This window comes from Etheostoma spectabile, unplaced genomic scaffold (genome assembly GCF_008692095.1).
Source record: "Etheostoma spectabile isolate EspeVRDwgs_2016 unplaced genomic scaffold, UIUC_Espe_1.0 scaffold00005924, whole genome shotgun sequence".
Classification (NCBI taxonomy): domain Eukaryota; kingdom Metazoa; phylum Chordata; class Actinopteri; order Perciformes; family Percidae; genus Etheostoma; species Etheostoma spectabile.
The window spans coordinates 27,960-38,938 of NW_022603312.1; the positions used below are offsets into that span (position 1 = coordinate 27,960).

Consider the following 10,979-nt stretch of genomic DNA (forward strand, 5'->3'; position numbering starts at 1 on the left):
TCACAGGCCACAATAAAAGAGGAAGATGCACAGCAACGTGACAATAATAAGTGACATTTATTAAATAATGATGCAAACAAGAGCACGATGAGGTGTGATTGTCAGTATCAGTGATGAATGTTGGTGGATGGATGTGATGGAGAATGTGAGGTGCATGTTGTCAGTAGTTAACAGAGAGAAAACATGTTGGTGCGCCATCGGTAGAATGCAGCCTCCTGGTCTCGGGCAGGCGGGGGTTAAACAGTCTGGGAGGACCGGCCAGGTGATCACAGTCATCTCATCATCGCCTCTGCTACACCTGCAAGTTAACAAGACAAACCACAGTACCCATGTAGGACAGGCCCAGGGCCGGCACACCAACAAACAGGACATCGTTTTTAGAGCTAGTGTTTGTGTATATGCAATAGTTATTATATGATTGTGAAGAATAAATTGCAATTTTCTCACATTTCCACAGGGTTTTCTCCCTTAGCCGCTGTACCCTCCCGATTTAACCCACGTGGCTGTGGGGGTGCCGTGTTCCTCCTTCCCAGGCGTTGTGGTGGTTCTCACACCAACATCTGTTGGGGTCTTCACTATTTACCCATAGCTGGGGCTATTTGTCCATAGCTGGGGCAGTGGTTGACGGGCATCAGGGCGTTTCTACTCACCGATGCGCCTGCATGCCACGTCTCTGGGGCCCACTGCTGCTCCGAGATCCTGTACAACTTAGCCTGGAACCACAAGGGACCAGTTCCCATGTGTGCCACGGGGAGGCGTGTACCAGGTCTTGGCAGTGTGAGAGGCTATGTACCGGCAGAGGAGGCGACACACACTCGGCTCCTCTTTCAGCCCTGAAAACAAAGGGCTGTCCGGTGGCAGTAGCTGGAAGCAGAGAGTGGCGAGCAGAAGCAACATACAGCATGTGGCATGTAGCATGTAGCATGTAGCATGTAGCACGCACTGACTACAAGCTCTACTACTCCAACACTACTGCACTGACGCATCACACGCCCTGCGAGCAAACGCGCACACACACACACACACACACACACACACACACACACACACACACAGACAGACCCGCACGCATGCACACACCCAAACACACACAGAGACAGACAGACAGACACACACACACACACACACACACACACACACACACACACACACAGACAGACAGACAGACAGACAGACAGACACATGCACACACATGCACACACGCACACACACATAAAGACAGACAGACAGACACACACACACACACACACACAGACAGATACCCACACGCACATAAAGACAGACACAGACACACAAATACACACAGACACACAGACAGACAGATACCCACACACACAGAGACAGACAGACAGACAAAGACACACACATACCCACACACGCAGACAGACAGAGACACACACAGACACACACACACACACAGACAGACAGACAGACAGACACACACATGCACGCACGCACGCACAGACACAGACAGACCCACACACATACACACACACAGATCAACAGACACACAGACCAACAGACAGACCGACAGACACAAAGACAGACCGACAGACAAACAGACACACAGACAGACAGACAGATACTATACCAGTACAAATACATCTCTTCCTCAGCCAGGTAGAAGCTTTTTGTACCACTTCTTCTTCTTTGGCTTTTCCATTATCTGGCTCTGAAGATCTACCAGCTGGGACCTCAAGGTGCTCTCAGTCCTCTCCCACTCCTGCTCTTTTTCCAGCTGAGTCAGCTTCAGGCTTTCTGTGGCCTGAAGGAGGGATGTCTTGTCCTCCTTCCACTGGTTGAGATCACTCTCCAGCTGCTGCTCAGTGTTCTTCAGAGCTGCGAGGAGGCAGTCACTCACAAAGCTCTGCTCCTCATTCTGATCCACATAGGAGGCTCTTGATTTGTCGCTCTCCTCTAGCAGGGTGGTTTTCTCCTGCTGCCATAGGACACGCTCACTCTCCAGCTGATCATACTTTTCCTCAAGAGCAGCCATGAGGGTCTTGTTGTTTGTGTCCTGTCTCTCCAGCTGGGCTCTATGGGAAGCCTGGGATCTTTCCATAATCTCCTTGGCCTCCTCGTCCTGTTTTAGGAGATCTTCCTCCACCTTACTCAATTATCCATCAGCTCCTGAGCTCGATCCCTCTCCATCTCCAGATGGCTCTCCAACATCACGTTGGCAGTCTTACTTACCGTGAGGATCTGCCTCTCTTTTCGACGCTTCAACTTCTGCCTCGCCACAATATTTAGAAGGGCCTGCATCTCTCCTTTCATGTGCTTTAAATCGACTTTCAGGGCTTCAGTAGTGAAGGTCTGCAGGTCCAGGTCTTTTTGGGCTTTTTCCAGCTGGGATGTCAGATGCTCCGTTTCCCTGGGTGGGGAGGGGACACGCTCAGCCAGAGCCTCATCCAGCCGGGCTGTACGGGAAGACTGGGATCTTTCACGTATCTTCTTTGCCTCCTTCCCCTGTTCTTGGAGAGCTTCCTCCATCTTTCTCAACTTATCCTTCAGCTCCTGAACTTGAGCCCGCTCCATCTCCAGAAAGCTCCCCAACTCTAACTCCACGTTGGTTTTACTTACCGTGAGCTTCTGTCTCTCCTTACAAAGCTCCATCTTTTGACTCTCAACTTCCTTTTTCAGGGCCTCCTTCTCTCCCTTCACCTGCTCCAATTCAACCTTCAGGTCTTCAGCAATGAAGTACTGCAGGTCCAGATCTTTTTGGGCTTTTCGCAGCCTGTTGCTGGTTTTGACCAGTTGGGATCTCAGATGCTCTGTTTCCCTGGGTGGGGAGGGGACACGTTCAGCCAAAAGAACTTTTAACTCACCTATCTCCTTCTGCATCAGCTCTTTCTCATGGCCCCAACCGCTGCCCTCTCTCTGGAGTTGGAGCTGATTGAGGAGATCGGCCAGCAGGTCCTCCCGGATGATTAGGTGAACTCTTCCCTCAGATTCACATTGGGTGAGTGTCGCCTCGCCGTCCTTCAGCTCCAACCGTACCTGGGTCAATGACGTATAAGGATTTTCAAGAGGCAAATTTTAAAATATAATAAACAATAGTTTCTATTGTATTTTTTCGAACATACACAGTGTCAGTTATGCATGAATCTATGTTTAACATGTTTATTAAGTGATCTTAGTATTTTTTCACGCACATGAATTGGCCATGACCATAAAAAATGTAATGTGGTGCGACTGTGAAAAACCTTAAATTAAATAAATTCTTAGAATCATGATCATGATTCACTCAAGTTCTGAGTAATATGAAGTGTATAAAATCAAAATGTTGGCATTAATTTAGATTTTTTATTATTATTTATATTTTCTGTTGTTTTCCAATACAACAGTCACCTTCTTGTATGACATTAGCGTACTACTTTTTCCTGTAATATGTATGAAACGAATAAAAATATCCAAAGAATACATTTTATCCAAGTATACAATGTTTCAGTCAATTTCAGTCAATGAATTCATATACTACATTTCTATTTACTGAAAATTACAGCTATTACTGGTCGCACCACATGATGCATGGTCGCATCAAATGACAGGAAGTCCTCATATTAGGTTGGCATTAAAAATACCTTTTATTTTGCAATTCCAATAAATTGCATGCTAAATATTTAGTGAAATCATGTTTTTTCCAGTTTCCTTCATTCAAAACATTTTGATTACATTTTCATTTTTTATATCATTTCAATGACCATAACGTTTAGGCCTTTTTCACAACAATGCTTCATTTCCATTAATTTCAACTGTACTTTACATTGTCATAAATCACAAACTGCTACAATGGAACATATTCAGTGGGGGCAACATCCCCCCCCCCCATTTCATTTAATTTCACAAATTGTCATATTATCTAATATTATGCCATTTTTTAAATCACAGCCACCTTCTGAACTTCACTCGTGAACTTATGACCCAAAGGGTTCAAGAAACAAGAATATCAACACAACAGTAGAAAACGTTAAACTGGTCCTATTGATTCTATTAATCATGTTCCTGCTTAACCCCAGCTGCTTTGGAATTTCAGTCGCCTTCCTATTTCATTTCATATCATATCACAACATTGTCATATTCATTTTTCTAATATGCCATTTTAAAAATCACAACCATCTTATGAACTTCACTTGTGAACTTAGGACCCAAAAGGTTCAAGGAGCAAGGATATAAGCAGAACACTAGAAAACATAAAACTGTTATTGATCATGTTCCTGTTTAACCCCCAGCTGCTTTGGAACTTTTCCCAATCTTCCTTTCTCAACTTGGAGAAGCGAGAGGTTGCTGGCTCAGGCTCTGATATTATTGCCTGGATATCATGCCTAAAGTAAAAGATGGCATCAACGGTCTGTGGCCACATGAATACATTTTTATCCCCTGACTGATGCATGGCATTAACTTTGACCTCTTCTCCCACAACTTCTAGGACTTGGCCTACATATGGCAGTTCATCATAGGTCACAATTACAAATTTGCCATCTAAGTCTTGAAGACTCTCCTGCTCTGGCTTTGATGTAAGGCATGTGGTGTCTTGCAGGTCGACCTTACTAGGCTGATAGCAGAGGCATGTTTTCATCTCTGAATGGGTGCAGAAGCATGAAACCTCGCAGTGGGTTATTTGAGCAGGTTGTGAGAAAGAAATTGATGGATCTTGAGGGTGCCCTTCACAGTCATCAGTTTGTCCGGAATTAATTCATCATATTTCTTTATATTGTCTGTGCTTATCCAGTAGTGTTTCACGCTAGAGCCAGACTTCTCAACCAGAATCTTGAACACATCCTCAGGAGTCTGAAGTTCGCCTCCATGGAGGACATGGCGGTCAGCCTCCCTCTTCACAGCACCACCAATGCCGTCTGGCGCGCCTTTTCCGTGGGATCTTTCGGAGTAATTCCACGTCACGTATTTGAAGCCACAGAGGAATGGCACTGTACTGAGAAGTAGAAATTTGCTTTATTTCTGTACTGCGTGAACGGTCCATCACTTATCACATGCAGTGCCGTAACGTTTGGGTGTTTCCCGTAGCTCTTTTAGTGGGCTCCAGATGTGCCCAGACGGCCCGCTCATCATGTGTGAGGTTGTCGGAGAGCGTTGCATACGACTGGTTGCCATCCACGGTGTACAGCACACCAGTATGTATTGTGGCTTGTTTCCTGCTTCCACCAAAATGATACGCCTGAATTTCGGTGCTCAATTTGCACGCATAATTTTCCGAAAAGTCAGTATGGAGGACTGCCTCAATTCATTGAGATTTTGCTTGATGTATCGGAACTGTTCGGCCTGTTGGAGCCAGTTAAACTGATGAATGGCTAAAGCCTCTAGTTTCTGTCGGAACAGCTCCTTTAATTCGTCTAGTGTCCCTGTGTGTGTCTGCTTTGCTACATTGGCAAATGTTTTCTCTCCATTTGTAGTTGTAACTCTCTCCCATTGTTCCCAGAGACAGTATCGCCGTTTTCTGTGTTAGGCATGTCAATCTCTTCAAAGCAGCACTTGGGACAAACTCGATCCATGCATGCTTTATTTTAGTGTCACAATTTCCCACTAACTCTGAGATACTAGTGGTCTTCAGCAGCCCTCTCTTTGCCAGTTTGTTCACCAACAGCCAAATGTTCTCATGCTCTGAACACGCACATGTATCCCTGTCCCTGGTCTTTGGCTCTGTGATGTAAAAGGCCGGTTTCGAGTGAACTGTCTATAAGACATGGATAGATGCTGTTCTACCTCTGTCTGATACTGTGTATGAAGCTCAGTAAGAGGCTTTGTTAAAACTCTTCTTTGTGCTTTCAGTTTTTTTTTGTGATAGTATCCTTTTTCCCTGGTAAAAGAAACAGTTTTCATCTCTGGTCAAAAACTGTATAACAGCTTGCCTTCTCTCTGTAAACAATTTCTCTTGTCCCTTTTGCTTGACCTTTCCACTTGGACCTTGCTTTTGCCTTGCTATAAACATCCTCTCACTCTTGTTTTCTCATTTCTATTAGCTTTTTCCTCAGATACAACACTTGTTTTTTAAGCGCGCTCTTCTCCCTCTGCAGTCTTGTGCAGCGTTTCTGATTTGAAGTTTTCCTTTTCTCATCTTTCACTGGCGTGGACACCACTGGTGGATTAAAATCATCATTCACTATTGGTCCATGGAATTACGTTTGCTCTGGAACTACGTTTTCTGCTGGCTCTGGAACTACAACTATGTTAAGGAGAACTGGTGGGTGTCTCCTCCATAGATGGCGGTGTGAGGTCTAATACTGGTTTGCCATATTTTTTCTGTGCGTGTAAGCCCTGGTTGCAGCCCTCCATTTCTCTCTCTGCTTCTTTCTCTCTCTGTCTTGCAGTTCACTTGATTTAACATAATGCATCTTTCCCTGTTGCTTTCTTCTCTGATAGCTGAAACAAACAGTATCATTTATAAATCTATGGCATAGGCCTACTATCCACTTTTGTTTTAATGTAATGTAAAAAAAAATGTATTACCTACACAGAAAATAAATAGTATTACTTTTAATTTAATCAATTTAATGTTTCATATCAATTCATTGTTTTTCCACATTTGAGAACAAACCTTTCTCTTCTCCTGGCAAGGTACGCTGCTCTTGCTGCAGGGTGTGAATTGACACGCTCCCTGTGGCGCGCAGACTTATCTTTGCTTGACAGTGGCATCTGTTAAAAACTAAATAAATTAAATATTAAAAACAAAGTTATGTTGGTAAAAGACATGTCGTCACTTATTTTGTATGTATTTTTCTCAGTATACTTCATTAAGCCCTTTCTCCCTAAAATGCTAAAAGAATCTAGATAAAACTAGATAAATAGATAAAGTCTGCTCTACATATTTTAAAATTAATCAATGTTTGTAAAAATCATGAAAATACACAAAAATGTAATTTGTACAGTATATCTGTAAATCTGGCTGTAGATGTTATGATTGATTATTCTGACGATCCTTGTTGTTATTCACTATTGTTGAAATTTAGATATTTTATGACCTTGTTACTTACTATTTATTAACAGCATAAGTGTTTTATGTTTATGTTCATGATATTGTTTTTTGTTATATGTCTGCAACCTTGTTGTTTGTGCTGCTGCTTATCCTGGCCAGGACACTCTTGGAAAGAGATTTTTAATCTCAATGAGTTTTTTCTTTCTGGTTAAATAAAGGTAAAATAAAAATAAATAAATAAAATATTAATCATTGGAAGTAATCTACAATAGTTGCACCACATGATATTTTTACATTCTGTCAAGATTTCTAGGGCTAGCATTAGCCTGTGCCACAAAACTAGCTAGTTTCTCACATAAGGTCACCTTGAAGTATATTACCAAAATATACATTTATAAATAACTACTTTATTTTTTTTTTTTTTGAGGTCATACCGCAGCATGACATCCAAATATGGAAACTGCATACCAGCACTTACAAACATTACTTCTAAAAAAAAGAGAGGGTTACAGACCTGCTTGCTTCTTCCATGTGCTCTCTGCTAACTGGTGAATGATGCAGATTCCTGTCTCTCAGTGGAATTCAAAATAAAAGTCCCGAAATAGGAATTTCTGATGGTGCACATGATAATTTCATAAAAGAGACAGGTTCGGACAATATTGTTTGCATGCTATGGGAAATATCTGTTCAACACATCTGAAATTTCATATGGGATTACAAAACACATTAGAAAATATGCCAAAAGGGAAAAAAATAAATTTAGGAAGATGAATAATTTTAAAGATGTTTAAAACCAACAGTTATGGTCGGACGGTCGCCACATGACATTTTAACCCTTTAAGCCAGGGTCTTCATTGTTTTTAACCCTTGTGTTGTCTTTCCGATAACTGTGAACTTGTCCTTCCAGTTCAAAATTGAAAATATTTTTTTTTTTTGTTCTTTTCCCATCTTTTTGTCACTTTTTCTGATTTATTTGTCACTTTTTCCATGGTTTTGGTGCATTTTTTAAACCTGAGCTGGTTAATGATAGATGTTACACCTATTCTTGGAATTCATAGTCAACAATGCTCATTTATATCAATTACACTTAAGTTTTTAGTTCAAAAGGCAGAAATTATGAATTATTTGGCTAATAGTTAAGATCAGAGGATGTGAGTGGATTACAGATGGGTATATGTCAAAGTTTAGTCCGGATACTGTTTAGAAAACATTAAAAATAATTAAAATGCTATAAGATTAAATCAAACACTCAAATAATTCAATGAAAGTAATCATTAATGAACAACGTATGGAATCATCCATGTTATTTGGGGCAATTTGGTTGAAAGAAATCCATATTTCTGATATAAAACACATTGAAACGGGCCAGTTTGACCCGAGGACAACACAAGGGTTAAGCAAGAACCCCTTAACAGAAAGTGAGACAGAGCAGGGACCCCCATTGCAAAATAATGTATTACATTGTGTAAAAATAAGTTGCATATTAAACTGGTCTCTACAATAACATGTGGAATGGCCTGAAGCCTTTATAAATACATTTTGGCATAGAATACTAAGCTATTAAATAAGAATTGTTGATTTGTTGAAACATGATTTTCTAAATCACGTTTTAATGTAATATCTGTGGATCTTAGTGACTAACTTACCTATAAGCCAGTGTGCTTATGACCATTTTTTTTTTCTCTACTAATCATATATTGGATTCATGTCAATACAATATTAGGGGTCCCGGACCCCCTGTTGAAGATCTCTGCTTTAAGCACATAAAACATACGTAATTCCAAATTATTTTAAATTAACATATGGTTTCATGGAGGGACTGATTTTACTAAACATGGTGAATTATTATGACATTTTGAACTTTTAAGCTCAAGAAACTACGATCGGACAGAAAATGTAGGCGTCCCGTCATTGACCCACCTGTTCTTCAAGGTAACTGAGGTAGAAATCGATTGGTTGATTCTCTCTGGTGTTGAATCCATGTTTTCCAGTGGTTTTTCTCTCGTTGCAATGTGCACCGTTGGATTGTCAAAGTCAGACTGTCTCTGATACAAACTGCTGTTTGAGTGAATGTGTGTCAGAACTCAAGTTGGGTCTAGTATTCAGTGGGTTGTCATGACAACAACACATGTATTTTTTTTTTTTTTTAGTCCCTATGGTTATTGATTCTATCCATTCTATCTTTCATCTCTTGTTGCTATGGGACACCAGTTTTTTTATGATTGAATATACAGTATAAATGTAATAATTTCTGATGATTCCTAAAATATGGCAAAAGACCACTTTACAAAATATGGAAAGGAAAATATGAGCAGTACACACAAGTATGCATCAGTTGGGCCATCATTTTCTCTAACTCCACTCACCATGTGCACTCAGCCACTACCTATTATTTAAGATGTGCATTTATCACAATAAAATAATAATAATAAATAATAATAATAATAATATATAGAAGTGCATCGACATAAAATGTTGATATGATGATTGTAAAACAATAAACATGATCTTGACTTTGACTACATGCAACACTGTAGCCAATGATTTACATTTACTCCATACTCACCTGCTCCAGGCTGGGATAATTTCCCATGTTGCATGTTAGAAACCGTTGAAACACTTTTTATTAAACATAATTTACAAAGCTGTCGTATCACATTGAAAGCTGATATTTTGTCACTAGCAACCTACACCTGTCATCTGTCAAACCCAGTTGCATTTTCGGATTTGAACAAAACCGTTCAGGAGTTATTACAGCAAAGGTGGGCCGTGCGTAATGGTTCATCTGTCCCTCCTGGACGGGACGAATGAAACAGCATGGGGACGGAAGTATAACATACAGTTTAAGCCATATAACTTCCCACAACTTTAATATTTCACTATATCATGGATGGTTTCCCAAAAGGTGTTATTTAGATTAGGTGTTATTTTAGACATAGATTGTTGCGTAAATGTCCGTCATCGTGAAGCGCGTATGAAGCGGTTATTGAAATATCATGCATGATGATTCTTCCATTTTATAGCTAAAACTATGATTTTACAGTTATATCATGTTTCTAGTGTGGAAAATGTCGTTTCACTTGGTGTTACGTGGGTTAGACCACTGCACATACAAATAACTCAAATCACTAAACCACTCCAACCTGTATTCCTGGTGGGCACAAATATATTTTCATCTTTTCTAAAACTGCTTTTTCCATGTCTCACCTACAAAATTAGTGTATAAACACAGATAGTTGTGCATTTACTTAAAATCCATAGAGTTATAGCCAGGTCCATATCCCATTATAGCCTGTTTTGCTTTCCATGTAAAGAAGCATGCAATATGAAAGTCTGGGATTTTGACTCAGGTTTCCATTCATAATTGTCATTTCAGCTGTCTTATTCAACAAACAATCAACTAAAGCAACAAAGACATATTATGATCATGTCTCCATGTCTAACAGACTCACAGCATCACAGTGCAGTACTAATTGGGAGTTCCAGTGTTAGTGGGGATGTCCTCGTTGGACGGTTCCATCGCTTTACGCACGCATATGATCTCTAGGAAGTATGGCTCTTTAACACAAATAACTAGGCCTGCATGGGTGTTTACAAATATTTTGGCCTACTTGAGTGTTTGCTTTCATCACTTTGACTTACCATACCATTCAACATTTTTCTCAACTGCACAAATGTGACACAGTCGTGTACCGTCGTGCGTAACGTTACGCATGGTTCGCTCCACCTGCAGCCGTCATCTATAAACTCCTGCAAAGCTCTTTAAGCTCCTTAGTTTTATTTCTGACTTCAGCAAAGATGAGTCACGGAGACCGTTACACCTCGTCGTCCTACCGGAAGATTTTCGGGGATTCTCCCAAGTTCCCCGTGGCTCCTCCCGCATGGGCAGCGCCTCTCACCGGCTCCCCGGGTCTCCGGCCATGGCTGGCTCCCGCAACTGCGGGTCCTCCCTGAGCCTGTACAGACGGATCGGCCGCTCCACCTCTTACTCTCCGGTACCAGTGACTCCCTTGACTTGACCCAGACCTCCGTGGTCAACAATGAATTCAAA

General features: G+C 41.1%; 1 long non-coding RNA gene across 1 annotated transcript; it reads right to left on the minus strand.

Annotated features, from left to right (window-relative positions):
* Window positions 1-38: 38 nt before the first annotated feature.
* LOC116677825 (uncharacterized) lies at window positions 39-1,053 on the minus strand. Its single transcript, XR_004329063.1, has 2 exons — window positions 448-1,053; window positions 39-298 (listed from the first exon to the last, which is right to left on the minus strand). It is a non-coding gene; the product is annotated as an uncharacterized LOC116677825 (long non-coding RNA).
* Between the last annotated feature and the right edge of the window lie 9,926 nt (window positions 1,054-10,979).